A 26,379-nucleotide genomic window follows, 5' to 3' on the forward strand; every position below is an offset into this window, starting at 1 on the left:
TGCTGCCTCGCCCCGAACCTGGGCAGAGATGCTGGCGACCAAACGCGCATCTCTGTGGCTATGAATAAAACCTCAGTGTGTGTCATTTTGAAAGACCCTAATTTTAGCTAGCCGGTGCAGCGCCCGGCTGCACATCCTCGAGGTGCCCTGGTACACACAGACAGCAGCACTTTTGCCCCTTTGCTTGTGCAAACCAGGCGTATAAGGGTTTTTTTCTGCCGGAGGCTGGGGATGCAGGAGGAAGAGGAAGAGGGAGGTGTGTTTTCTTACGGGGACAGGGTTAAGAGAGCATCAGCGATGAGACCAACCCCCCGTCGCAGCCAGCTCCAGAGAGCCCTTGGTGTTTGGGTTGTCCGGGCGCCCGTGATGGTTCCAATGTGCGCGCAGTATGACAGATGACCTATTGAAATAATTTCGGAGCAGTGCTGGGGTTGCCAGGACAACCAGTGCTCCCTGGGCTTGCGCCGGGCCATGTGACAGCCGCCTTGACGTCAGCTGGAGGCAGAGCCCGCGGTTTCGGCCGCGCAGCCAAAGCCTTGTGAGAACCTAGTGGATGCTGGATTTATCCCCGCCGCCGCCGCTGCTGTTTCTCAGGGGCTGCCAGAGCATGGACTATTAAAAACTTGCATTTCTGCAGCGTGAGGTAACCATTTGCTTTATGTTCTCGTCAGGTATTTTTTTTTTTCCTTTAAAAAAAAATAGGATAGAAAGCAGCTTATCGTGACTGATATTTTTTTCACTTGTTTGTTTTGGCTGGAAGTTTGCCTTGATGAACAAGCCCGGCACTATCAGATAATGCAAAGCAGCTTCCAGTTACTAATTCTGCGTGCAGACTGCAAAGCTGAGTTAAATTTAGATTAATGATCCATGAAAAGAGAATAAAATGATATTGTTCTCATTTGACACTTTAGGAATATAAATGAACATGAGTAATTCTAGGCTAATGCATTCGGGAGTTAAAAGAAATTGTGTTTAGGTATTGTGTTGATTTGGGCATCTCTACAGCTTTATACCTCTGTTGGAACTTGCAGTTTTTTAATGTTGTCCAATTCAGGCGGGTTTGTGCCCAACATGTTCAGTGAGGGGGAAGCCAGCAGCTGAAGCAGCTAGGAACAGCTTGAAATCCAACTCCCAAAGTTCGAGTCTTTAAATCATCTTTGTTCACACGGAGTCCCCGCACCCCGTACGCTCCCCGGGCTCTCTGTCCCCCTCCTGGGGCACGCGGCACTCTTGACCGTATAGTGTTTACAGAGGAAAGGATCAAGAGCTTCCTGAAAAATTATCTGAAATATGCCAAGAGACCAACATTGCTGTAACACAGGCTTCTACCCTTTTTCTCACACGCACACGTACAGCTTGGGTTTTGCCTCTTTTTTTTTTTCGTTTTTTTTTCTGTTGTGGGTTGAGAGCGGTTAGAATAGCTAAAAAAAGACCTGCAGCATGAACAGCACCACGGTAATTGAAAAAAAATGAAATGCTGTTTGGCTTTTTTTGTAAAAAGAAGAGGGAGTTTGGGTATGTTTCTGTATTGCACTCACTCCGAGGGGGCTGTTATGGGGAAGGAGATCCCAGGGCTGCTGAAGTTCAGTGCCGCAGCCTGAGTTTGTGTGTGTGGGAACATATAGATTTGTTTGAAGAACAGATTACAGCTGAAGCATCGTGTGTGTTATTTCCTGGAAAAGTATGCTAGATCATTCTTATCTTCCTGTTCCCTTCCTCCCAAAGTTCAAAGGGTTTATTGATAATGGTAGTGATTTTGTAAAGCAGCTGCCACTCTGAAACGATCACAGAGCTACAAAACAATTTAAAACCCAGAGCAATAAAAGATAAAAAAATTCTTTGAAAATTATTCTGATGTTACTAAATGCAGCAGAAGTAATTGTTTCAGAAAGGGAGCCAAGGCAGAGATTGAACTGAAAGCACTTCTGAAAGGAAAGTTATGGCTTAATGCTCTGGATTTCACTGCAATTGGCATCCTTAACAGAGAAACAAGGATAAATGCATCTGAAACCTCTAAACCATTTCACTTGGCGGTATCTCATCTGTTCTTTCCAATTTAACTCTTGTGCCTAAAATATCAGTGTTGGGGGGGGTGAAATATTTAAAATTTTCTTTATTAAATTCTTCACCTGATGCCAGTGCATCAGTGCATGAGAAATCTCAACCAGCTCCTGGTAGGTGAGTTTAACCGAGGTTTAGAGGAGCCTCGCAGCTTCGCTGGGGAGGTGCTAGCACCCCGTGCTCAGCCTTCCCGCAGGGAGCCAGGCTCTCAGCGTCCTCGCCTGGGCAAACCGGCCAGGCTGAGCTGGTCGCAGCTGCTCCCCAGCCAGCGTGGGGAGCCCTGTTTTGGCTGACGGCGGTCCTTGCTCCCACCATCTGCATGTGAGTCCCCCCGGAGTCTGGGCAGTGGGGTGGGAGGGGAGGGCAGGGGGAGGCAGACGATGCGACCCACCATCCTCCCAGGTCTGCTTGTTTGCCAGCTTACATCGGTGGGGCAACTCCGGCAAGGGACTGGGGCATAGAGTATGGGGACAGATTTGAGCCGAGTGGCACCTGCCATTCAAAAAAAGTCATTCGTCTTCACGTCTGGAGGCTTTGACTCCACATACAGCTGTGGTTGTCTGCCAGGTTTGACTTGAGTCGTCAGTGTGGCAACGATGCTCAGTGAGGGCTGGGGCTTCACCTCATTGATTCAAGTTTGAATACAGCATCGTGTAGCATTTGATGCCTTGAAAACATCTGCAAGGTGAAAAATAATTGATGCAGGTTTTGCTCAAGAGCTATTCATTAGAAATATTTTAAAAATAGGTTCCTCAAGTCCAGCTGGACTGGACATATCTTGCTCTAGTGATACCGAGCAAGTCTTCAAAAGGCACTAACTTGACCTGAGAGAGGAGGATGATAAACTGCTTCACGTTTTACCATAAGGGTCCCAGCCGTGTTGTGGCAGGAGGTCTGAGAGGCAGTGTCACTGGGGAAGCTGGTGAGTGCCGCTGAGGTTGCACAGGGATATGTCCTGCTTGGCAGAGTGACCAACTCTGTCCCCTCTGATTGAGTCTTGGGGGGCTTTGGGCATCCCATCAGCCCGGACTCCTTTGATCCCCAAGGGAGAGGATGGCCAAGCCGTGGTCGGGCAGGTGGCTCGCGGGCAGTGCGACAGCCTGCAACCAGAGGAAAAGGTATCGGTCCCTCCTCAGGGGAAGGGCAGGGGACCGTGCGTGAGAATCATCCCAGGGCTGTGTGCCTCTGCTCGGTGATTTCGTGCTCTCGTTTTCATTGGTCAACTCTGTACCAAGCCCTTTCAACAAACACTTGGATTTTACCTTGGGAGCGTGTGAAATTGCCAGGCAATGTAATGCTAAGCATCCCGCTGTCTCTGCCCTGCCATGGTTTCACCTACCATGAGAAAAGAACAAACAGCCTGTAGGTTCCTTCCTACCACCGAGAGGGGGGAAGGTGGCTGCAGCCCATCCCTGATCTTTTGCCCAACACTGCAACCATGAGACTACCAACTTGGACTTGAAATCCTCTGACATAAAGAGAAAAAAAATGAGATGCACATGGATTTGGTAACACTCCATCTTCTTCTGGGGAGGCCAGGTTGACCCTCATACCCCCCAGCAGCCTTCATATCATTTGCAAATGTCACCCCCTTGCACACACACGAGGAGGAGACAATCCCTTCTGACAGTCTCCTTGTACACGGAGAAGGGGGAGCAGACTAGAAATTCCTGAGGAATCAGAGCACTTCACCTTAGGAGAGACCTTTGCTAAAAACAGGACTGAGATCTCCTGGAGTCACTTCTCACACAACTGGGTGCAGCTAGGGAAATTAAAAAACAGACATGAGCTGTTGATGCCTCTAGCCTAGTAATAATAACATACTCAAGCCTTTAGTGTGCTCTACCTTGATCTGTTTGAGTTGATGGGCAATGACAATCTAAATTTAGGCTAGAAGCATAATAAAGCCTACAAAAACCTTGCAATGCAGAGTGCTGACTCTTTTTTTGCATTTTTTTTTCAAACAAAATGAGATCTCTGCTTTCTTTTTAAAGGTCCTAGCCACTACTCAAGGCAATATTTCGGGGGGTGGGGGGGAGGGGGCAGAATATAATTCCCCATACAGGAAGGGAATTGTCAGACAGTGGAAACTGGTGTAGCAGTATGGAGTTTCAGGCTCTTAAATTACATATTGCAGAAGTTGGTTTCCACCCTGCTAAAAATCATTACGTTGTACTAATTTAACGTCCTGCATCAACACTAGCAGCAACTTGTTTAAATGATAACTGAGCTGCAGTAAAGATTTGGCATTTTAATCAACAGTTGCTTTTCCAATTAAACACGGATGCCATGCGTGTGGTACTCTGACTGCAACATCAAAGTTGACCTGATTGTTGGTTCCAAGCTAAAGTAACAAAAATCCTAACTCTGGAATGTTTTTGGTAATCATATTTTTGAAATAATCTTCCATGGTGAGCCAAAATCTACGCAGACAGTTATAGTCAGATAACAGTTAAAAAAAAATAGACTATGTTTTGGCTGTACTTTTGCTGCTGTTAAATTTATCTTCTTAAATAGCAGGGAGTATGAGTTGAGGTTTGAGAAACAGTAATTTTGTAATTATTTTACATGGATCAAATTATTCTGTCATCAAATTTGCATTTCAGACAGCATTACAGTATGAAAATATAATTAGAAACTGTAATTCAGGAATTGCTGAATGTGATATTTCCCAGAGGGAGCACTGTGAAGAAGCTGCCCTCACTACAACTTTAGCAAATGTTGAAATCCTATAGGTGGAAAATGTGAAGGCTGAGTTGTAAAGTTCCTCTCCCTTCTGCGGTCTCAACACGCTGTCAACTTTCTGCCGAACTTCATTTTTTTGTGAGATTCATTTCCACAGAAACATCTAATCATTAAGAGCTGAATTGCTCAGATCCTGTTCTGCTGAATTTCAGTCTGATAGTTGCTGAATTGCTTTCAGCCACAAAATGACACTGAGATAGTGTAAGGATCTGATTTACACGCAGAAAAGCCAAGAAGCTTGTAGTTTGGGCTGGAACACTGGTTTTAATTTGCCCAGTGCCCAGAATTCCCAGCAATGCCTCCTCTCACGGGAGAGAGCAGAGGATGGGTCTCGGTTTAACTTTCTCTTCTTTTGTACTTCAAGACTTTTTGCTGTACATGGTCACAGTGTTGTGCAAAGTTTTAGCTGCATAAATCTCACTGATGTCAATCCTTCCATTTTTTTATTATTCTTATTACAAACTTTGGCTTATCATAGACATATTAGCTGGAAATGAGCACATCTTCTCTTTTTAATTGGACTTATGTTGATAAATCCCATCTGATTTTGTCTGAAACACTCCTTTGGGGACCATCATCCATACCCAGTTCTTCCTACCACCTTGCAGGGGCATTGGACAAGCCCATATGTGGAGCAGAGCTCATGATGCACAAAGCAAAGCCAGGTTTGGGAGGAGGCAGAAACAGAGTGTGGGGCAAGTTCGATGTTTTGATGTCCCCGTACATCTCTCACAGTCCTGCTGAGAGAGAGAGTCCTGGTGCTCCTCCAGAGGAAAAGTCAGGGCAGGGCAGGAAAAGGAGAAGTGTGGACCTCTGAACCCAGGACTGCACGGATAAATGGGCTGGCTGGTGACATGGTTCCTAATGACTCAGGGACACTCTCGCCCCCGGTGTGCTCTGAGGAACAAGATCCTGTTCCCATACCTGCCAAGGGCCACCTTCCTGCACCCACCTACACCCAGCCCTGGCGTTTCACCTGGGCTCAGGGTGGGACATCTGCTCCATCGCTCGCATTTTGGGTGATGCATGTCCTGCAACCTGGATCTGGTATTTGCAATGTGAGCAAAGGGCGGGAGCTGCAGGGCATCGCTGCAGATGATCTGAGAAGGGATTTTTGTTAGGGACGGTGCAATAAGCCAGGCTGGCTCTTTTTGGATAAGTGACCTTGCCTGGGGAGCCCTGTGCCAGTGCTGGTTGGCAGGCGGGGCATGAGCAGCTCCTGAGCATCACACCAGTATTTTTCCACATTTTCTCAGAAACTCCACCGGGTCAGGCGATGGTGTTTCAGCTGTCTTTGTGCATGGAAGCAGGTGCACACTGGGGCTGAAAGGCTTTGAGACGGGTTTATACCTACCACATTTGTCAGAAAGCCTCTTAGCAGTGTGCTGAATTTCACCATCGAGAGAACAGGGGCTCTGGAGCGGGCCAGAGCCAGGCACCACAAGTGGTGGCACATGGGGAAAGGAGAGCCCTGGGCAGGACTAAGGGGCCAGATGATAGCGGGAGGAGGCCAGGAGCAGGCTTACCGCCTCTTGGCTGTTCTGCAGTCATTTTGCTGCCGTCTGATGTAACGGTGGCTAAAAGGGCTGCTCTCTCTGCTGGACACTGGGATCAAAACAGGGCTGGAGAAACACCGCACAGTCAACCCTTGCACAGTACATGCTACTGGAGAACAAAGACATTGTCTTTAAAAGCTTCATGCTTGTTCTCATGTTATAGAAGTTATCAGGTTTTGGAGAGACCCAAGATTATGTGTACAGAGGTTTTATTAGACAAGCAGATCAGGTAGTTTACAGGTTTTCACTCCAGAGAAGACAAGTTACTGCAGAAGAAGGTGAAAGTTACCTTCTTTCCTCACCAAATTCCCTTGCTCCTAGAGTGGGCAGATTCCCTGATTATGCCTCACACGGCCTTTCTGCGTCTCCTCCAGGATTGCACACGCACAATGGATCCGGCTCATTTGAAGTGCCTAACTTCAGCTGCATAATACTCAAAGAGACTTCAGCTATGAAGCAATTCAGCCCCAAGAACCTTTAACTCCAAAGAAAATATTCTGCTCGTGTTGTGTGCATGTTCCTAATGGCAAATCCAAGTTGCCAGGGGGAAGCGAACACAAAGCCGTTGATTATTTCCACAACTGCTATATGCTTCCTATCACAACAGTATTCTTTTGTGCAGAATGGCAGCATGATTGCAGAGTCCTCTTTAACTTCACCATTTTAGCAAGCCCAGGTCCAATTAGAGCAATTATATCTCAGCAGAAACACTGTCTGTTGTCCTCTGGACCTGTCTGTCAAGTGTCCTATTCATAGCTGTTTATCTTGCGTGAGGTTTTTCATACAAAGTCATTCTGACTCTACTAAAACAGTCTCATCTGAAGGGTAGTTGGCGTTTTTGTAGACTTATTTCACAGGCTTATGTGAACAAGAAGAGTGCAAAATTATGGCTGGCCAAGGATATGTCTTTCAGTCTAACCATGGTCTCCTCTTGCTTAAGCATTATTGCTGATTTGACACAGCACACAGATTTCACTTTGAATTATTTCACTTCACACTTCACTTTCAATTACTGTACTGCTAAAAACTGAGAACTTTATCAGACTTTGCAGTTCTTCTTTGCCGCAGTGGAGGGTTTCCTTAATCAAAATCCCCAGCGTGAGTTGCAAGGCATGTAATGTTTGATGGTGCATGATGTTAAACCACTTACAGCTCTGAGGTCTGTGTGGAACTATTCGGTCACAGAGTTATTGAAGAGCCACCTTCTTGAAGAAGGTAGTGGGCACTTCTGCAGAAAGACTGTCTATGTTTTGCTTTACCCCTGCTGTCAGAACCTGATGAAGGAGCTGAGTGACTCCTGCCAAGGAAGTCTCACTTGCCCTCACTAAGGTAAAAGCTGAGAAGCAGAGCTCAGTGAAAGGCAGAAGTGCTGGGACTTGAGAAGCTCAGGGGCAGTGGAAAGAGGAACTCTTTCTGAACAAAAAGTAGATTTTTGTTTTCTCATACTTCTCCTGGACGGGAAAATCCAGAGACAAGTGTTTGGAGTCTTTTTCCTGAAACAAAATGAGCTTTTTTCTGAAAATTCAGAAATTAGATTGCCTGTGAGACAGCAGCCCCCATCCCTGCTGCTGGCTCCGTGGCATCCATGGGAGTCCCAGCCGACACTCACAGCAGCGCTCGGGCAGGGCAGTGTCGCTTTAGGAACTGAAAACATGAGCTCAGACCTAAGTCATTCTTCCTCCGGCATCATCAGGGCTTCATTTCCTATTTTGCCTTTTTTCTGCTAGGTTTCGGTCCACGTGGGAAGGCGGCCGGTCCCTTTTGTCAGAAGGACATGCGGAGCTACCCCAGCGGTGGCCCAGATGTCACCTGTGCCTTCCCTTGGCGCAGGATGCTGCTGGCAGGAGAGCTGTGCCAGTGCTCACCAGGGCTGCAGAGACCTTGCAGACCTGGTCACGCTAGTGGCAAGGATAAACGACAGCCGATGAAAAAGCAGTAGGACGTGCTCCACGCCAGCTCTGTGGGGGTCTTGGTGAATTTGTGAAGATAAGTTTATTATGGTAAATGTTTACCTTTATCTGCAGCCTTGGCAGAGTCAGGTTTTTTTCTTGCAGCACTGATGGCCTGTTCTCTGTGAACCGTGAGCAGCGAGCTGCTGTGCAGGGTTAGACTCCCCACTCACCACGTCCACATAACGCTTGTGATGCCCCAAGTAGAAAAATACAATTGTTTCAGAGATGGCGAAAGGTGACAGAAGCACTAGGAGGGTGACTGCTTGCCTGATTTTTGCTCTTTTTATTAAACACTGAGACCCTTGCAGAAAACCCCACCTCACTTAATTCAGTGTCTAATTAAAATCTGAGAGTATTTCGCTATTAGTTCACCGTGTGTCAGTTATTAGTTCACTGTGGTGTTGCTCCTGTAGAAAACACACCTTTCCCGCGCATGGCTCCCACCGTGCTTGTGCATGGCACTCCAGGCAGGGCAGTGGAGAGACAGCTGGGAGAGAAGGGGTTAAAACAAGCCACAGTTACCAGTTTGAGGCATTTTCAAAAATAGCAGCTTTTCTTTTGTTTGCTGAATTCCCCGTGCTTTTCCAGTGCTGTTCCCATTATTCATTTCTTTCCCAAAATAACATTTTTAAGCAGAGGAATGGCTTGAGCAGGGAGAGGAGGGGATGTGCAGCCGAGCAGGACAGCTGCACGCTCTCCTGTGCCGGCGCGAGGGGCTCTGACCTGCCCTTGGATGCTAATGGCAACTTCCAGGCAGGTGGCAATTCCCAGTATTTCAGGCAATTTTGCCTCCTCGGCAGCAAGCCTGGCAATTCCTCCCTGACAGCCCTCAGTGGTGCTTCTCAGGGGCAAGCTTCAGGTTTGCACAGCTTGCAGCTGCCCTTGCAGAGAAACGTCTGTTATTCTTCTTTCAAAGGGGAAGCCTGAACACATCCGAACGGCTTCCAGCTACACAGGGGACATGCTCGTGGCCAGTGCGGTGGGAAGGTGTCTTGGCAGGCAGCGTGCTCCTGCCATCCGGTGTCTTTGCAGTCCAACTTGACCAGAAGCATCTCTTGCTGGTGGATATTACTTTGAAGGAAAAGGAGGGGAAACCTTTGGGAAAATAAGCCCGAGGGAGCCTGGCCCCAGGACCGGTGACACAGGCAGATCCCGCTGCGTCCCAACTCTCAGGGTGCCTCGGGTATCCCATCCTTGAAAGCTGACCCTAGAAAGCAGCTGCTCTGGAGGGGCTCCCAGGCAGCACCCACCTTGGCTGGGTGGGGACACCCCTCTCTTGTCCCTCACAGTCAGACACGCAGCCAAACACTGCGAGCTCCAGAAATGGGTGCTGGCAGCCTTCCCCTGGGGGTGCGGGGGGGGGTCAGTGGAAAAGAAGCCCTGAGAGGAATTAAAAATTAAATGCTCACAGCAGCAGCTTGCTGTCACCATGTCCCAGCAGTTCACCTTCACCGTGGCTGGCTGGCTGCCCAAACACCGAGCGGGAGGTGAGGAGCATCCCATCCTCTTTGCCCTGGCTGGAGACCAGCCAGCCCTCCTGCGGCCCCTGGGGGGGAGGTGGAGAGGACCTGCCCTCCACTGCGTGTGGGGGCTTCAGCACGCAGGACCCCCAGCTCTGCCCCACCAGACGCAGCAGCACCCACCTCTCCGTGGAAATCCCCAGAGTCATAGTGAAAGGCACTGCACAAGGAGGTGGCCAGACCCAGATGAGTCACCCGCTGCTTGGACAGATGCTGCTGCTAAATGCGGGGTGCTGGGGGGCTGGATTGGCCGTGCCACAGCCCTCTCTCTGGTCTGGGGTCTGGAATAACCCCAGCCATGGGCTTGCTTAGTGCAGGCAGAGGCTGAGCCCACTGAGGCTGGCATTTGGGGTGCAAGAGTCAAGCCTACCGAGGTTGGTGTTCAGGGGTAGAAGGGCTGAACCCCATTGGGGGTGGCATTCAGAGGCACATATGTGAAGAGTGGTGTCCATTGTGATGGAGAGCAGGACCCACATAAACACAGTGTGGGAGCAAAGCTCTGGGCTCTGTATCACTGACAGCAGAGGGCTGCCAAAATCAGACAGAAGCCTGGGTGCAGAGCTGAGATGGAGATGTCCCGGCTTCTGCTCGCTTGTATCACCGGAGAGCACCAGCCCCAGGCAGACTCCATCCCCCAAAGCACTCCTCCCCAGCTGGGGCTGCCACTGCCCACCCCACCATTCCCACCTCCCCTGGCCCTTCCCACTGGCCGTTTTTCTCCTGTGCTCATCAGCGGTGCATTTAGCCCTCCTTGGCGTGCCAGTCTGGCTGCTTGGTCTGCAAGTACCCTGAAACCCCTTCAGAGCCCCAGCAAGCCCAACAGAGAGCCCAAGGCCATTTGCAGAGCATGTCCCAAATGATTTGGCCCCTGGGTCTAGTTCATAATCCCCTCCTTTCCCAAGGTAAGATCTTGCTTGCCCCAAGCCTTGACATTTCTTATTTTAACATTAACATTCAAGTAGGTGACAAGTTACCCAGTTTCCTGAGGTAAAGGCTGTGTCTGTACTATGGCCGCTGGCTGTATCCGTGCTGCATTAAATAGGGAGCATCCTCAGCACCAGAGCTCAAGGATCAAAACCACTCTCTGCCCAGAGCGGTCCCTATCCCAGTTTTTCTCCCAGCCAGTTCATATCCTCCCAGCTGGTGCCCAAGCCCAGTCTAGGACTTAGGCTGTGCCACTGGGCCCGTCCCACGGGGCAGATGGCACTCGGTCAGTCTTCCGGAGGGTGAAAGTTCAGTTGCATAGAGGAGGGAATTTCTGTGCCAGTTGGTCCCCGTGCTGGGGAATGCACCCAGATGCAGTGGCTTCGTAGTCACAGGTGATGCAGTAAATGTCATCATGCATAAGCGGGTGGGAATCCTTGGGAAAAAAACCCTTAAAAACAGAAAAGCATTTTTTCTGAAGCCCAGGGCTGAGGAGAGCTCATGAGCTGCAAGCTCTGGCCGCAGCCACCAGCAGGAACCCAGCCCACTGAAGCATGACAAAAAGGCTGGCAGCTCCGGTCTGCCGAATAAAGCGGTGGGTTTTTCATAGGACCAGAGTGAAGGAAGTGAGGAGCATGGCTAGAAGGAAGGATAAAGAAAAACCTTTAGTCTATAGAGAAACAGCCGTTTGTATAGAGGGAGGTTATCATGTACAGTGCTGACCTGGCTCTGTACAGAGGTTTCTTCCCCCCACGTGTGGGTTTGATGCTGATTTCATGTTGTTCCTTAGTACACACACTTCATGCTGCCTGCTTCAGTTTTAAACCTTTTGTTGTTTACAATCCACTTATTTTAAAGATGTGTAAACTGCAGAGATGGATATCCAATGCAACATCCCTTCTGCTCTGCTATTTCTCCAGAATGAGTAAATAGTTATCCAACTGGCAGATTCTTATTATTATATATATGTTATTATTATTATTATATTATTATTAACCGCCTCAATGAGAGCCCAACATGATCCACTTTTCTAATGCTGTATTGTGCCTAAAATCTGTTTCCTAAATCCTCCTTCGGCTGAAGCAAGCACTGTGCGCTGCTTAATGCCACCGCAGCTCCCCAGCTGCCACAGCCCCGCACGCAGCACTGCATCTGCCATGCAACGCTGCCAAGTATTCCCTATTTCGCTCTGCAAGAGGGAAGTGATGTTCAGGTGCTCTCTTCATAAAATTTCAGGGTCGAAAGAGGTAAAAAAGCAAAGGAGATTTCTGAGTGCAGTTTTCTCCCGGTGCTTCTGTTTCTGTTGAATTTAACCTTTATGTTTTTGGCCTTGGAGTGTAATGTCAGTGGGGTTCGAGAGAGCCAGGGGAGCATTTACCTATCTCCTTGCCTGCGGCTTTTTGAGCACATTGGATTGTTTTTATTACTTCCTCTGTTAGACATGGAGTGTTTTCCATTTTCCCTGGATTTCCCAGTCACATCTGGCCACCCGTGCCTCTGTTCTGGGGCAGCAGCCTCCTCCTGTCCCTGGGGACATGGGACATGGCCAGCTGCGTGGCTGGTGGGACGGTGCTCAACCTCGTCTTGCTGCATGCTGGAAATGCAGCTCATTTATCAGATGCCGAGCAGAAGCAGGCTATGCCACTTGATAGCAGGCAAAATCTGATGTGCTGGGAATCTTCAGGCTGGGGTCCTCATTTAAACCCCTCCACTGACTCACTTGTAACCCCAGGGGAAACATTTAATGTCAGTGGCCATCCCAGTCAGACGAACGTGACCACGACTATGATGTCTCAGCAGGTCCTTTCATGGAAGCCATCGCATGGTACACTCTGCTATCATTTCCAGCTTTACACCAAAGCCCTGCAGAGCACGAGGATATTGGCTAGGCTGTTTTGAACTGTGGGGTTTGGTGAAGCAGGACCCCAGGTTTTAGTAAAGCAGGACATGGCCATGACTGCATCAAAGTGTAAAGTTTTTCCCTTTCACATGCAAACAGAAGTTGCTGTGTTCGTATTGCTCCAAATAATACAGGGGATTTAGGAAGACTAGCATTAAGGCATTTTTTTCAGAGTCATTGAATATGTTTTAATCCTTATTAGCCTTGAGCAATTGTCTCCCAGGGAACTCATGGAAGGATAGGTATAATTAAAGATCTGTCCTCCGTGGCCTGCCATGCATTTATAGCTACACAACTGCTCTCACTAGTGAAGCAGAAATATGTCTTTCTAAAGGAAAGCTCAACAAGAGGAAATACTTCTTTCACAAAAACGAACACAAGTTTTTCTTCCAAGCATCATCAGATAAAAGCAAAAACTTTCTTAAATTTCTAGTTCCACTACTCATCTGGCTCTAATGTACAATTCCTTAACTGTTCATTTTTTAACCAAAATGTGCTCCTGTTTTAAAGCACAGTTGTTTCATCTAGTAATAAAAGCCTATTCAACCATTTGCGTGTTTCATCAGCGTTTGCATCCCTTGTTCTCTATCACATCTTGTGTTTTGCTTCAATCTTTCCACTGAAGAATCAGTGTTGTCCAAATTGCCACTGCTCAACTGGACATAACTCCCTATTCCTTACTACTTAAAACTGGTTATCTAATTCTGCTGGTGGGTAATTTTATCAAGATTTCACAGAGTGCTAAATTTGCCTGCACAGACAATACTGTGACAAGCTTTTCTCCCAGTCATTCCTGAAATCCCCCACCCCACCAGTTGCAAAGACTTATGATTGCTGCCTCTCAGGCATCCGGCACAAATGGAAGCGGCACCGTTGCGTGACATGCTCGTTACTTCAGGCATTAGTCTTGAGAAGTGCTGGGTAATTGGATGGTTTGTCATGGCTGTTTAAGCACATTATTCCTGAAACTGCTCCTCCTCCAATCAATAAAAGACTCCATAAAATTGTTTAAACATATTAAGAAAAATGGGATTTACTCCAGGAATCTTTATTGCATTTCATTATCAGCCGCTGAATCTAATATACAAAGAAGATCATTTTAATTATAAGTGGACAGAAGGAAGATCTACACTGCATTCCCACTAAGCAGCTATCAGCAACATGCACCTTCTCCATCTAATGCAGTTTCATAAACTAATTAGGTTTGGTGTTTCTAATGGGAACAGTGGTTAACAATATTACACAGCCCCCAAGAGAAATTGGCATCAGATGAATTTGTTAGGTAATGTGCTATCTGTTCTTACCTATTTTTCCTGCGCTGAGGAAACTCATGACATATAGCCAAAATGTGGGCAGAGAGTTCAGACAATGGGCCCCTGATGTCCCCGTCTTATCTCGAGCCAGTTTCACTGCGCTCGGTGCTGCCCTCTGGAAGCTCATCAGATAGCAGAGGACTGTGGTGTTCCTCTCCGCTTGCAGACCCCGTGCATGGCTAGTTTTTGTTTTACAAAGTGAAGTGCCTTGGTGTCATTTACTACTGTTTTCTACTTTATTGCTATTTCAAATGCTGGGTAGACAATTTTCGGAGGAGGAAAAGAGAAAACTCAGTCCTAGAGCAACAGATCTCTTCCACCTGTGTTCTTCCCCGTTAAGTGGACAGTTGACAACTTTCATAGAGGTTAACTTCTTGACTTTTTACATATCAGCACCTGATAGCTAAACAGCAGATTCAAACATCTCCTGTACCCTGCAGCACCCAAAGTATCTGTGTTACTTACTGCAGGAGCAGCCCTCCTTAAAATTGTCATTTATAATATTTGAAACATAGAGAAGACACGTTGAAGGGTGAATATTATGTTATTTTATTACATGAAGTACCTTCCAGCCTTGAATACCTGAGGGTCATTTTTCTCCCTGTGGAGGAATGGGTGTGCTGTGGCTAGCAAGGAAAGGAAACCCAGCAGCAGAGTGATACATGATGTAACGCTGGGGATGCAGGATCAGGCGCGCAGGGATGCAAAACCTGAGCAATGAAGCAGCGCCTGTGCACCGTGACCATGGGATCAGCCCCATGCATTCAGGGAGCTGCTGCATGAAGGTGATAAGCAGAGGGGTTCCTCTATGTCTGTCATGGTGTGGCTTGTGGGGGAGCACACGGCAAGGTGCCTTCCCACTGTCACAACCGAGACAGTCCTAGGCACAGAGCGGAAGGATGGCTGTCAGGAGGTTTGAGTGCCAACAGCCTCTGTGCCCTGGTAGGGTCGGGGAGTGTCTGGTGAGAGTGTGTCCTGTGCCAGTCCCCTGTGAGTCCCCGCCAACCCAGGAACCTTGAAGACTGACCCCAGCTGGTCCAGGAGCACAGGACCAGCTCATACAAAAAGCCATACAGATGTTTTAGAAAATCCTTTCCTCCCTCTTCCTGTGCATCTGTTTCAGTCAACACTGAAATGCAGCTTTCGCCCAGTAATCTTTGTAAAGTGGTCAGAGGTCTTCAGATGAAAAAGCTATGTGGTATTAATAAGTTATTTTGTTCCCTACAGGAGACAAAGGGATCGCATTAAGGAAAAAAAAAAAACTTTGTAGAAAGCATGAATTGCTCCATCAATACTGAATAGAAACTGGGCAGATGATTCTCTTTCGAAGAAAATGGAAAACTTATTATTTCACAGATTTGGACAACATATTCTGCTAATCCTCTTGACTCCAAGGTTAAGCCCAACCATCTGTGAATTTTATTGAGGTTACTTGCAAATCTTAATTTCAATTAATTTTTTTGTAATAATCGTATTGCTGCTCCCAGAATTCTCCCTGAATTGACAGAGCTGGCTGGCTCTCCTGACCTGTCTGCTGCATCCTGGCACTCACTCCTCTGCTTGTATAACCCTCTGCTCACACTCCTGCCACTCCACATTACTGATGTGCGGCGGTGGGAGATTACATACTGCAGAGGAAGACAGAGATATAGTAAACACGTTTACTTAACGTTACTGCCTTTGGCTCTCCTCTTGGTGATCCTTTGTGCTGGAAAGACCCTGTCGCCTGTAAGAAGCACGTTTGGTTTTTAGGGTGCTTTTTCCCTTCCAGAGGGAGGCAGGACAGGAGGAGACCTCCTGACTCATCCAGTCAGCTGCAGGTATCTACATCATATTGATCCTATTTGTGCATTTCTCAAACTCCATTTTCATATGAGCTAGGCCATTTGTCTTGTGATCTTCGGAGAAGCCTGTTCCACAGACTTCACTGCTCCAGTGGTTAGAGATTTGCGTCTCATTCCCAGCCAAAATTTATTCATGGCTAGTTTATACCCATTTGTTCTTGTGCCAGCATTGTCCTTCAGTTTAAATGGCTTTTCTCCTTCCCTAGTGTTTACCCCCTCTGATGTATTTATAGACTACAACCATATCCCCTCTTGGCCTTTCTTTAGCTCGGCTAAACAGCCGAGTGCCTCTGGTCTCCTCTGAGAGTGCAGGCTTTCCATTCCCTTATTTGGCTTAACAGCCCAGCTCTGCAGCCACTGCAGGCCAAAATCCCTGTTCCTGAGCATGCTCTCCTGGCCATGTACTAGAGCAATCCAGGTGAGTCCTCGTACCACCAAACCCTTGTTTAACTGGCTGTGTTTTCATTAATAGCATGGATACTTCATAGAATCATAGAATGGTTTGGGTTGGAAGGGACCTCAAAGATCATCCAGTTCCAACCCCCCTGCCAAGGGCAGGGACACCCTCCACTAGATCACGTTGCCCAAAGCCCCATCCAACCTGGCCTTGAACACTTCCAGGGATGGGGCCTCCACAACCTCTCTGGGCAACCAAACCGAACAGTGCCTCACCACTCTAAAGAATTTCTTTCTAACATCTAATCTAAATCGACCCTCCTTCAGCTTAAACCCATTACCCCTTGTCCTGTCACTACACTCCCTGATAAACAGTCCCTCACCAGCTTTCCTGTAGGCCCCTTCAGATACTGGAAGGCCACAATTAGATCTCCCCAGAGCCTTCTCTTCTCCAGGCTGAACAGCCCCAACTCTCTCAGCCTGTCCTCATAGGAGAGGTGCTCCAGCCCTCTGATCAGCTTTGTGGCCCTCCTCTGGACTCTCTCCAACAGCTCCATGTCCTTCTTATGTTGGGGCCCCCAGAGCTGGATGCAGTACTCCAGGTTGGGTCTCACCAGAGCAGAGTAGAGGGGCAGGATCACCTCCCTCGACCTGCTGGTCACACTTCTTTTGATGCAGCCCAGGACACAGTTGGCTTTCCGGGCTGTGAGTGCACATTGCTGAATCAATGATGACCTTCTCATCAATCAATACCCCCAAGTCCTTCTCCTCGGGGCTGCCTTCAATCCATTCTTCATCTTATAGTTGTGCTTGGGATTGCGCCGACCCATGTGCAGGACCTTGCACTTGGCTTTGTTGAGCTTCAGACGGTTCGCACAGGCCCACCTTTCCAGCCTGTCAAGGTCCCTCTGGATGGCACTCCTTCCCTCCAGCGTGTCGACCACACCACACAGCTTGGTGTCATAAGCAAACTTGCTGACGGCGCGCTTGATCCCACTGTCCACGTTGCCAACAAAGACATTAAACTGTGCCAGTCCCAGTACCGACCCCTGAGGGATGCCACTTGTCACCGTTCTCCACTTGGACATTGAGCCGTTGACCACAACTCTTTGAGTGCAACCATTCAGCCAATTTCTTATCCACTGAGTGGTCCATCCATCAAATCCATGTCTCTCCAATTTAGAGACAAGTATGTTGTGTGGGACAGTGTGAAATGCCTTGCACAAGTCCAGGTAGATGATGTCTGTTGCTCTTCCCTCATCCACCAATGCTGTAACCCATACTTCATACCATACTTCCACACAATCATACTTCCCCCTGCCTGGACTCACTGGATCAATCTCAGCAGGTTCATTAGGAAGTGTCATTTGTCCCCTGTAGGTCACATCATATTGGCTATCTTATGGCTATATAAGATCTTCAGCTCTTCCTCCAGCTCCATCATTTCTAGTTAAAAGCATCAATTCTTCCTAATGGTCCCTCAGAAACTGAACTTAGTAATAAGGGATTTCATCCCACTGCACTATGCCATTGCTAAAATCATCCCTTGTGTGGTAGCCTGGCTGTCCAGCTGACAGTGCCTTTCACCTTGGTGTCATCAGCAACTGCACTACTTTAAGAGTTTGCATCATGGTTATTAATGAAAATGTTAAACAAGATCCATCCTGAGACTCATCTTTGAAAAACCCTATTTTAACCACCTTCCACTTGAGCTTTCCCCTTTCATTTCAACCCATGATCCTTAAAGAGGACACATCTGTCTGACCCTCTCCAGCACATCCCCCAGTAGGAATGATTTACTTTGATTTTACCTAAGTGGTTTTGAATTAGCTTTTCTATATACAACTATATTTCTATTAGAAATGAAAGTTTATGTGCTGGTTTGAAAGCCAGTGCAGGCAGACTTTCTACGGGGTTTCCATATAAGGTCAGTTCTGCCAAGAAACTTCAGTTCTAACCTCTAACATTTCTACAACTTCAGTCTGAGATCTCTCTTCAGCAGGACTTGCCAATTGTGGTGCTCAAGTTGGGGTGTTAGCAGACGTGTTTTGTTCCGCTTCAGTCTCCCAGCTGGTTAGGAAGCCAAATTCATGATTCGGATGACTAAACTCATTATTCAGGCTTAGTATACTTTTTAATGGGAATTTGGAATGGGGTGAAAATTCTTTTGTGCTCTGGCCTGTGTTCCTCAGATCTTGGCCTGCAGAGGAATAGCGAAAATTATATTTGTACCCTTTACATTCAAAATGGGTGAGTCTATAAATATCTTGTAGTCCTAAAACAACATTCCTGTTAGTTCTTCAATTAAGACTGCAAGACTTCTCCCCCAACATCTCCCTGCGATTCCTCACAAAGATCTGACTGTCTTCTTTTCTTCTTTGTGCTAAATGGTTTAGAGACATTTGGAGGAGTTGGTGGTGCAATTCTACAAACTAAAGAACAAAGGTACTTCTCTTTTAGGCTCAGATAAAGCAAGAGAGGAGAAATTACTGCATATTTGGCTGCCATTTTGATGACAGGAAAAGAAGTCCTTGCCTTCCTTCCCTTGAATAGTTCAGGTTTTGGATATGTCTCAATGTTACCATCTGAATGTGTTGTATAAATGAGAACTGAATGATTCTACCTTTAAAAAGAAGAGCAAAAAGCCTTCAGAAATATCAAATAAGTCTAGTTAAGCTTGTTCCCTGCATTATAATTTAGCTTTTTTTATTAACATTAGAGCATTCTCTGATCTGAAGAATAAGCTTTTGCTTTTGCATATTGAGGGCTGGCTGACAAGCCTTCCCCTTTCGCCTACATCTGAGATGTCATAAAGCCAAGGACCAGACACTCCCATGACACTGCAGACTTCATCTCACTGACTTGGTGGAGAGTTATCCTGGCTGCAGCTCTAAGAATAATTGATTTGAGGATTTGTCTGCTGAGTAATTGGGCAGAAAAGGCTTTAATTTGGCATGAGGTTGCATTTTCCAGCTCTTTTTGCTAAAATGAAGGAACTCCACAACAATAACAACAACTGATATAATTCAATTTGACATTGGATGTTGAGCAAACTGAGAACATGTTCTCCTCAAACAGTTTTGTGAAACTGGCTTCCAATATTTCTATTTCTGCCTGAAATCAGCCCATGAACTTGGAGTTTGCTCAGTCACTCTCTAGACTCCAGAGATGGTACTGACAAGATTTCCATAGCTTGTATGGAGACAGCTAAGTTTCTCAATCAGGAGTTAGATGACCCTTGCTTTCTGTAGGTAAGTAATGTGGAAAGTTTGATATTGAAATGGTCACTTCCTGAGCTGCTGTTGAAGGATGTAACTTGGTAAAGGTTGTTTCCAGATTCAAAGCATTTACTGTGTACCTGCACACATGCTCTGACTCAATCTGGCCCCTTGCTCTGTTCAGGCAACACTGGGGGATCTGGCTGTGAATTTCCAGCAGAGGATCCCTTCCACCAAGGAAGTTCACTGCTGATCTCAGCCCAGCAGAAGGAACACTTTTGCTGGTCTCTGCCTCTCCTGCCAATACGGGACACAGGCTGAAGATGAGCAGAGCCAGTCAGCTGGGTCCCCAGCACATATAGAGCTTGTGGTGTCAGTTGGAGATGTCCCTGGGAGCTACAGACCCCAACCCACTGCACCAGCTAGTGCAGAGTCACAGTGTGCAGCCAGGTGCCTGGAGCCAAATTTCTCCCCTTTCCTCCCCTCCCCTCCCAGAGCATCCTCTGTTGCTGAGAAAACTTGGATGTAGGAAGCTTCCAAACCAAAAGTATAGGGAGGGGACTGTACCAGCCTGCAGCTGCTTAACAACTCAAAGGGGAGACCGAATTCCTTGTCTCTGGCAATTGAGATGCAGGCAGTCACTTTATTGACAGAATTAGTTCATATTCCAGTCCATCATGTGTACAGATAATGCACTCTGAGATTAAGCTACTGTAGAAATAAATTTGCTAACCTAATTTTAAAAGACAAAAGCTCCAGTGAAGTGAGGCTTCACAGCACACTCCATTCAATTTCCAACACTTTGGAAGATCAGGCAAGAAAGCCCTCCCTCAGGTAGCTGCTCTGTGCCTCCAACCTCCTCCTCAGAAAGCAAATCTTCTGGGGAAGGAAATAGAGCAGCACTAAAACTCCCCTCCCTCTGGGTACCAGCATCTGCTGTCACTCTTCATAGCTCACGTGAAAGGTCATATGGAGCAGGGCTTGGAGAAGCCTTTCAAGCAAAATAAGGAGGAGTTTTGTCCTGTATCAGGAGAAGATCTGCCTCCCCTTGCACCCTCCCTCCCCACTTCTGCAGCAGTTCCTGACCACCCTTCTCTCCCCATGAGTTTCAGATAGCTGTGAGCACCACCAGCCCAGCCCCTGGACCTCTTACTGGTCTGGAAACAGGGGTAGCTTCTGAGTACTGGTGCCACAGGAGATGCTGATTCCCACAGGCTATTGCAGCTCAGCAGCAAGAAGGGACACCAGAAGGAGGAGGGAGAGCACAGCCTGGGGTGCTGGGCAGACACCTCAGGGCTTTGTATGTGTTTCAGGGTGAGGGATGGCTGAATGCACTGGGCATCACACAAGACCAGAAGGTGTCGGGATTGCTCAACACCTGCAAGCTTCCCGTGGCAGTAATTTAGGGATAGCTATTGCAGCCAGTAAGGAAACCCCAGGAGCTGGGCATTTCAAGTTGGATGGCAGCTTGGACCTCAGCAGAGGAACGGCTGAACATCTCCATCTCTGCAGCCTCAGAGATGGGAATGGCTCTAACACAGTGTGGCCAAGACCTAGGGAAAGAGGTGGCTGAGTGTGCATGGGGCAGCTGTGCAAAGAGGCAGTCAGGTGTTTTGTGCACCCCACCTCCCAAGGCATCACAAGTCTTAACAAGTCATTGAATTTCGCTCATGATTGAGCTGCCTTGCATTGCTAGTGGGACCAGAGTTTCTTACACAACTGAATTAAATTTTTCATCTGGCCACGCTGCAAGGATGGCATTGTTAGAAACCACAGGCATGAAGCCCATGTAATGTTGGTGGCAGTAGCTTTATTTCTCTTGGCTATGCTAGGGGAGTTTGCAAGCTACACCAAACTTTCCCGAGCATTTGGTTGTCTTCATATTTGAAAAGACAGTATTTACATTGCAGGCTCTAGCAATGTGCTCGGTTTGTGGTAGTATAACATCATTTTAAATAATTGATCAGGACAAAAAGGAATGCTTATGTTGGTTATGTTGTCTTCCTTTGCGAAGATCCGAATGTACGATGATCCAAACAGTGTGCTAAAAGCATCTGCAGTAAGGTGATGGTGGCATCTCCGGGAAAAGATACACATTGCTTCTATATTACCAAAAATCCAAACAAAATAGCGTTGTTTGTGCTGTTTGAGTGCTTACAGTGCACCACAGTTCAAAGGGAAATCACACAAAAGATGGCACTCCCACCTTATCCATAATTGTTGCCTATACAGAAAGCTGCTGTAACCTATTTATTTGCACCAGCATCACAACTGGCCTCCAGCCAGCAGCTCGGGTTTACCCCAGTTCTAGATGTGAACCTCAGACAAGGTTTTCAGGAAGGCTTCAAAAATACCAGTCGGTGGTTTCTGTAAGGTTCACCAGGATCAGCTCCCCAGGTCTTCCTTTGCCTGCTTATTTTCAGATCTTCTAGGCATTTCACCATGTGCGCATTTCAAAGAGAAGAGTTTGCAACTTTTTTAAAAACCAAGGCTGATATTAGGCAGTTGAGTGGAAAAATGCTTTTTGCCTGGACTCTTTGGCCAATATGCACATTGCTTACAAGCTCCTGTTTAAATAAGTTGTCACACAGGTGCATAAAACACTGCACTCAGAGAAGCCCTTTCCGTCACTGCTGGCTCTTGGTGCAAGCAGTTTCAGTCATCCTGTGCAGCTCCTGGAGCTGGTTATCAGCTCTGTGCACAGCACATCCATATTATCCCCCATCATCTCTGTCTCAGCTTGTCCTGCCCCACTCTGCTGTGATTATTATTTTGTTGGACTTCGTTTGACTAATGATCTTTTTCTCCACTTGTATGTGCTTGAGGAGCTGCAGCGCCTGGTGGGATACAAGGTGGAGTGGGCTATCCAAGCCAAGGCTCCTGGGCAGGACAGTGTTAGAGGAGACACTGGAGGCAGTGGGGCAGTGAGCAGGGTTTGATGAGGGCAGGTGGTTTTCGAGGACTCTCATCAGTTTCCATCAGTTCTCCCTCATTCAAGCCAAGGAGATCTCTAGGCTCAGTTCTTTAGGATCCTCCAGAAATGCTGTTTGTAGTTGCTGGGCTTCACTCTGGTGTAAGCAGCTATCATTTCACTGATCTAAGGGAGGGAGACAGCTGCATGTTAGGGGAAGATCTGGCCCGCTTCCATCATGCTACATCGTCATTTTCCACCAAAGCATTTACCAGCAATTGCTCCAGCCCACTGCCAAAAAAAGAGCAGTTTTTCTTCCTTCGAATAAGAGTGAATGTAGCACTTGAGCCACACCATGTTCTTATAAATGGTAGTTTCTCACAATAAACGTGCCACATGGGTAGGAAGAAATCATAATAAAGGGACCAGCACACACGTCAAGGCTTTGATTGTAAACATCCAGCTCTGGGAAGGAGATGAGCAATCTTTATGTTGAATTATAACTGCAGATATTTTCTTTTTCCTAAGCTAGTGTCTGTTACCATGGCCACAACCTTCAGAATTTTCTGGCTATTTTACAGTCATTAATAGGAGTGAAAGAGCAGATGTTTAATTACATTCTTCTTATTCCATTCACCAAGGTACAGCTGACATTTTAGGAGTCTTCAGTAAAAATATCCATTTTTATTGTTTAACATTTTCCTAGAGGAAAATAGCAGAAGTTTATTAATATATGCCAGAATGCACTTCACCTACAACTTCTAAGTAGAGGTGAGGAAACCGGTTTCTTTACATCTTAAAGACTGAATATTAGACTGGTATTAACAGCAGTCAGAGGTAGGTAAAAACTGTGCTGTAGAAAAAAGGCTAGGAGCTTTCAATTCTTGTTCTGGCCACCAACAGCCCCAAAGGACTGAGCATGTCCTTCAAACCCTCTGGTTTCCACCCAAAGAAACGCCGTTGAGCCAGGGCCCCTCTCTCTCTATTTGTACACCACCAGCAGAGTCCTGCACAGGCTCTGCAGGAGCTCCTGGTAAGCTGCCCACGTGTTCTGACTGTAGGTACACTCTCAGCATCCCCACTGTGTGGACAAACTTCTGGGATTTATTAAAACACAAGAAGCTTCTTCTCCACCACATTGTGGCATTTCTGGTTTGTGAAGAGAGAGAATAATTACCAAGGAGATTGCTCAGTCAACAGGACTGCAGTGCATGCAGTCCCCTAGGTCTCCATGGACTGTTTTTGGTCCGTTCCTCTTTACTTAGACAATGTTACCACATGTGTCACAGCATAGAAGATCTGTTCATTAAAGTTTTCTGGACAGAGAAAACCAAATATAGGGTTGCCTAAGTTAAACACTTTATCTCTAAATGGTGGTGACCCCAGCACATCATGAGAGCCTTGGTATTTCCCTTGTGCACGCCTTCCCACTAGACTCTCTCAGGCCAAAGGAACAACTACTTTCTGGATCGTAAGAAAGATCAAGTATGAGTTAGGTGCTAAATCCTACTGAGATTGGTATGTAACTTGGTTTATGCTGAGAAATGTGATAAGAAGGCAAACTCTGATGTCTGCACACTTCCAGGGACAAATGGCTGCTGAGCAGGGACTTTTGGCTGTTTGGCTTGAGCACATTTGGATACAGGGACCCTACTTCTCATCTCGCTCTTACTTTCAGTCTGAACTTATTTGGATCTGTGCCTTGTTGCTCTGTGCCTGGCCTCTTCACCGAAGACTTCCTTGATGGACTGAGGTGTTGGGAAGGTGAATGCCCTAGAGGAGTGGCTCCCAAGATATGAATTCAGATCTGCATATTCAGGCTGCTCTCCCGTTAGTGTTTTCTTGACTTGGAGCTGCTAGGTATCACCTTGTTGATGAGTTATGAGATTTCATTGTTTTGCTGATGTTGCCAGGCTCTTCTTGGTGATGGAGTTTGCTGTAGCTAGTACTGCTGCTAACTTGAAGCTATTCATGTTCTAAGCCGACCATAATCTCAGCAGTAATTATGCTGATGAACACCGATTTAAAGATTTTGCAAACCAGGGCAAAGGACAGTGCTGTCTTTCTCTCAAAAGCAGAGCACAGGCTGTGGAGGGAGATCCAGCATGGGATTCTCCCTGAAACCACAGATGGAAACATAGATGCGAAAAGAGGGAGTTTAGGTCAGGGTCGATGGCTGCAGAAAGTCCCACAATGAGAGATGTGGTCAGTGTACAGCAGCTTCTCACAATCCCTGCTACTACGTAGCGCTTACAGCATCTCCACCGCACAGCTGCCCTTGGGCAGGCAAGGGAATAGCTGACTGATGACAGACGTGCCTCTCAGCCGTGGCAGGGAGCAGGCTGGCTGCCCAGCAGTCCCTTCTCTTTTGACCATGCTAAAGTTGACTGTCGTGTTTTTGCCTTTATTCTTAGCTATGCAATTATTTTGCTAAGTTGCAATCCATTTTGTTGCTGTAAAAGCTTCTTTTGTCTATGCGGTATAAGTAATTAAATGTGTCCCCTCTCACTATTTCATACCTACAGTGCACTATCCGCTATCCAAAAGTCTAATTTTCCTACACTTTTTCCCGTTCACCTGTTTCTAAGAAGTAGTGTCATTTCCCTGGTGGCAGTGAGTCCAGCTGATAGAGGACTTGAGCTTTGGGCTTGAGGAACTGATTCTTTCTACAACAGTAGCATGATGCTCCAGACTTAACCTTATTAACTTGGTGAAAGCTTAATACCATGCTACCTAGCCTGGCTGAGTTGGAGTAGGAAAGAAATTATCTGTTACCTACATACAGAAGAAACATAATGTCCCTGGAGCAGGAGAGGAAGCAGGAGAGGAAGGAGAGGGTCCATTGGAGTGGGCAGCACATTTTTAGGCAATCCTTTACTTAAGGCACATTTTTAGTTTGCAGTCATGGAAGAGGAGCAAGTGCCCAGCTTCCAACATCTGCTTCACACTCCACGCATGTCTGATCACATCTCTCGCTGCAGCAGCTCAACAGACCTGCAGCACCAAGGTCATGCGAAGGCGCAGTCAGTTCTGTGCAAAGCAGCTCTGATGGCTGACCCCAGATCTGTCCCGTCTAGCAGATCTGAAGGACCCATTTGGTTCTCTCCTCAAGGCATTCACAGTTCAGTCTGGCATCCCACCTCTGCAGCGTGCTCTCCACGCTGTGGTTTGTACTAACCTATCTGGTAACCTAATCAGGAGATCTTTTGTTTTCTCCTCTTGAAAGCGTGTCCATCTTTCTATATTATTTAAGCTTAAGTTATAGATATACACATATGCACACACATATATATAGATACATGTATATATAGTTCATACATGTACGTATACATATATGACATGAAAAGATAAAGGTGAATTTTCAAAGTCAAATTGTTGCAAAAGTTGAAATTTGGGTTATCTGTGCTTTCATCTTTCAACTCTTCTAGCTTGCACCTATTTTCATCTAGTTAGTGCATATATATTAATGCAGTGAGATGTGTCTTTCCTTTATGCTTCATTTTTGTGACACACCTTGGAAACTGGTTGCAGAAATTCAAGATTGGGATCTCTTTGTGAATGAGGAAGATTGCTTTGGAGAGGGAGAATTTACTTATAATTCAAAAGCTGTGCACCCCTGAGCCTTTTATTCAGTGCTTCCTCAAACGCAGAGAGTCTTTACTTCCAAATTGGTGGAACCTACCCTGCATTGCACCACAACTCTCCACCCCAAGTAGTTTAAGTGTTTCTATGTGGGAGCGCACAAGGGGACTTACATGCGTTATTGTCCCATCAAGTGCAACTTTGGCTATTTACTTGAGTATGGGTTTGTGCATATCTCAAGAAATATTTGGAGAGCTTCCTATTTTGAATGATCCAATTATGTGTCTTTCTCAGAAATAATAAGATGCATCCAGACATCCTTGTTCCACGGTGGTTACAATGCACCTTTCAGTAGGGTCTCGGTGTGTTTCTAGAAAATTGTCTCATCGAGAAGCCATACTTCCCTCTGTGAATGAGATATTTTAGACATTTTTCAGTCAAAGTTTAATTAAATATG

At 46.8% G+C, this 26,379-nt stretch overlaps 1 protein-coding gene across 1 annotated transcript in view; it reads left to right on the forward strand.

Annotated features, from left to right (window-relative positions):
* The first annotated feature begins 333 nt into the window (after positions 1-333).
* Positions 334-26,379, forward strand: part of NCALD (neurocalcin delta) — a 62,161-nt gene continuing 36,115 nt past the window's right edge. The window contains exon 1 of the mRNA XM_054814990.1: positions 334-643. The gene's annotated coding sequence lies outside the window, so the exon portion shown is untranslated. The remainder of the gene's footprint in view (positions 644-26,379) is intronic.

Source organism: Grus americana, chromosome 2 (genome assembly GCF_028858705.1).
Source record: "Grus americana isolate bGruAme1 chromosome 2, bGruAme1.mat, whole genome shotgun sequence".
In the NCBI taxonomy this organism is placed as follows: domain Eukaryota; kingdom Metazoa; phylum Chordata; class Aves; order Gruiformes; family Gruidae; genus Grus; species Grus americana.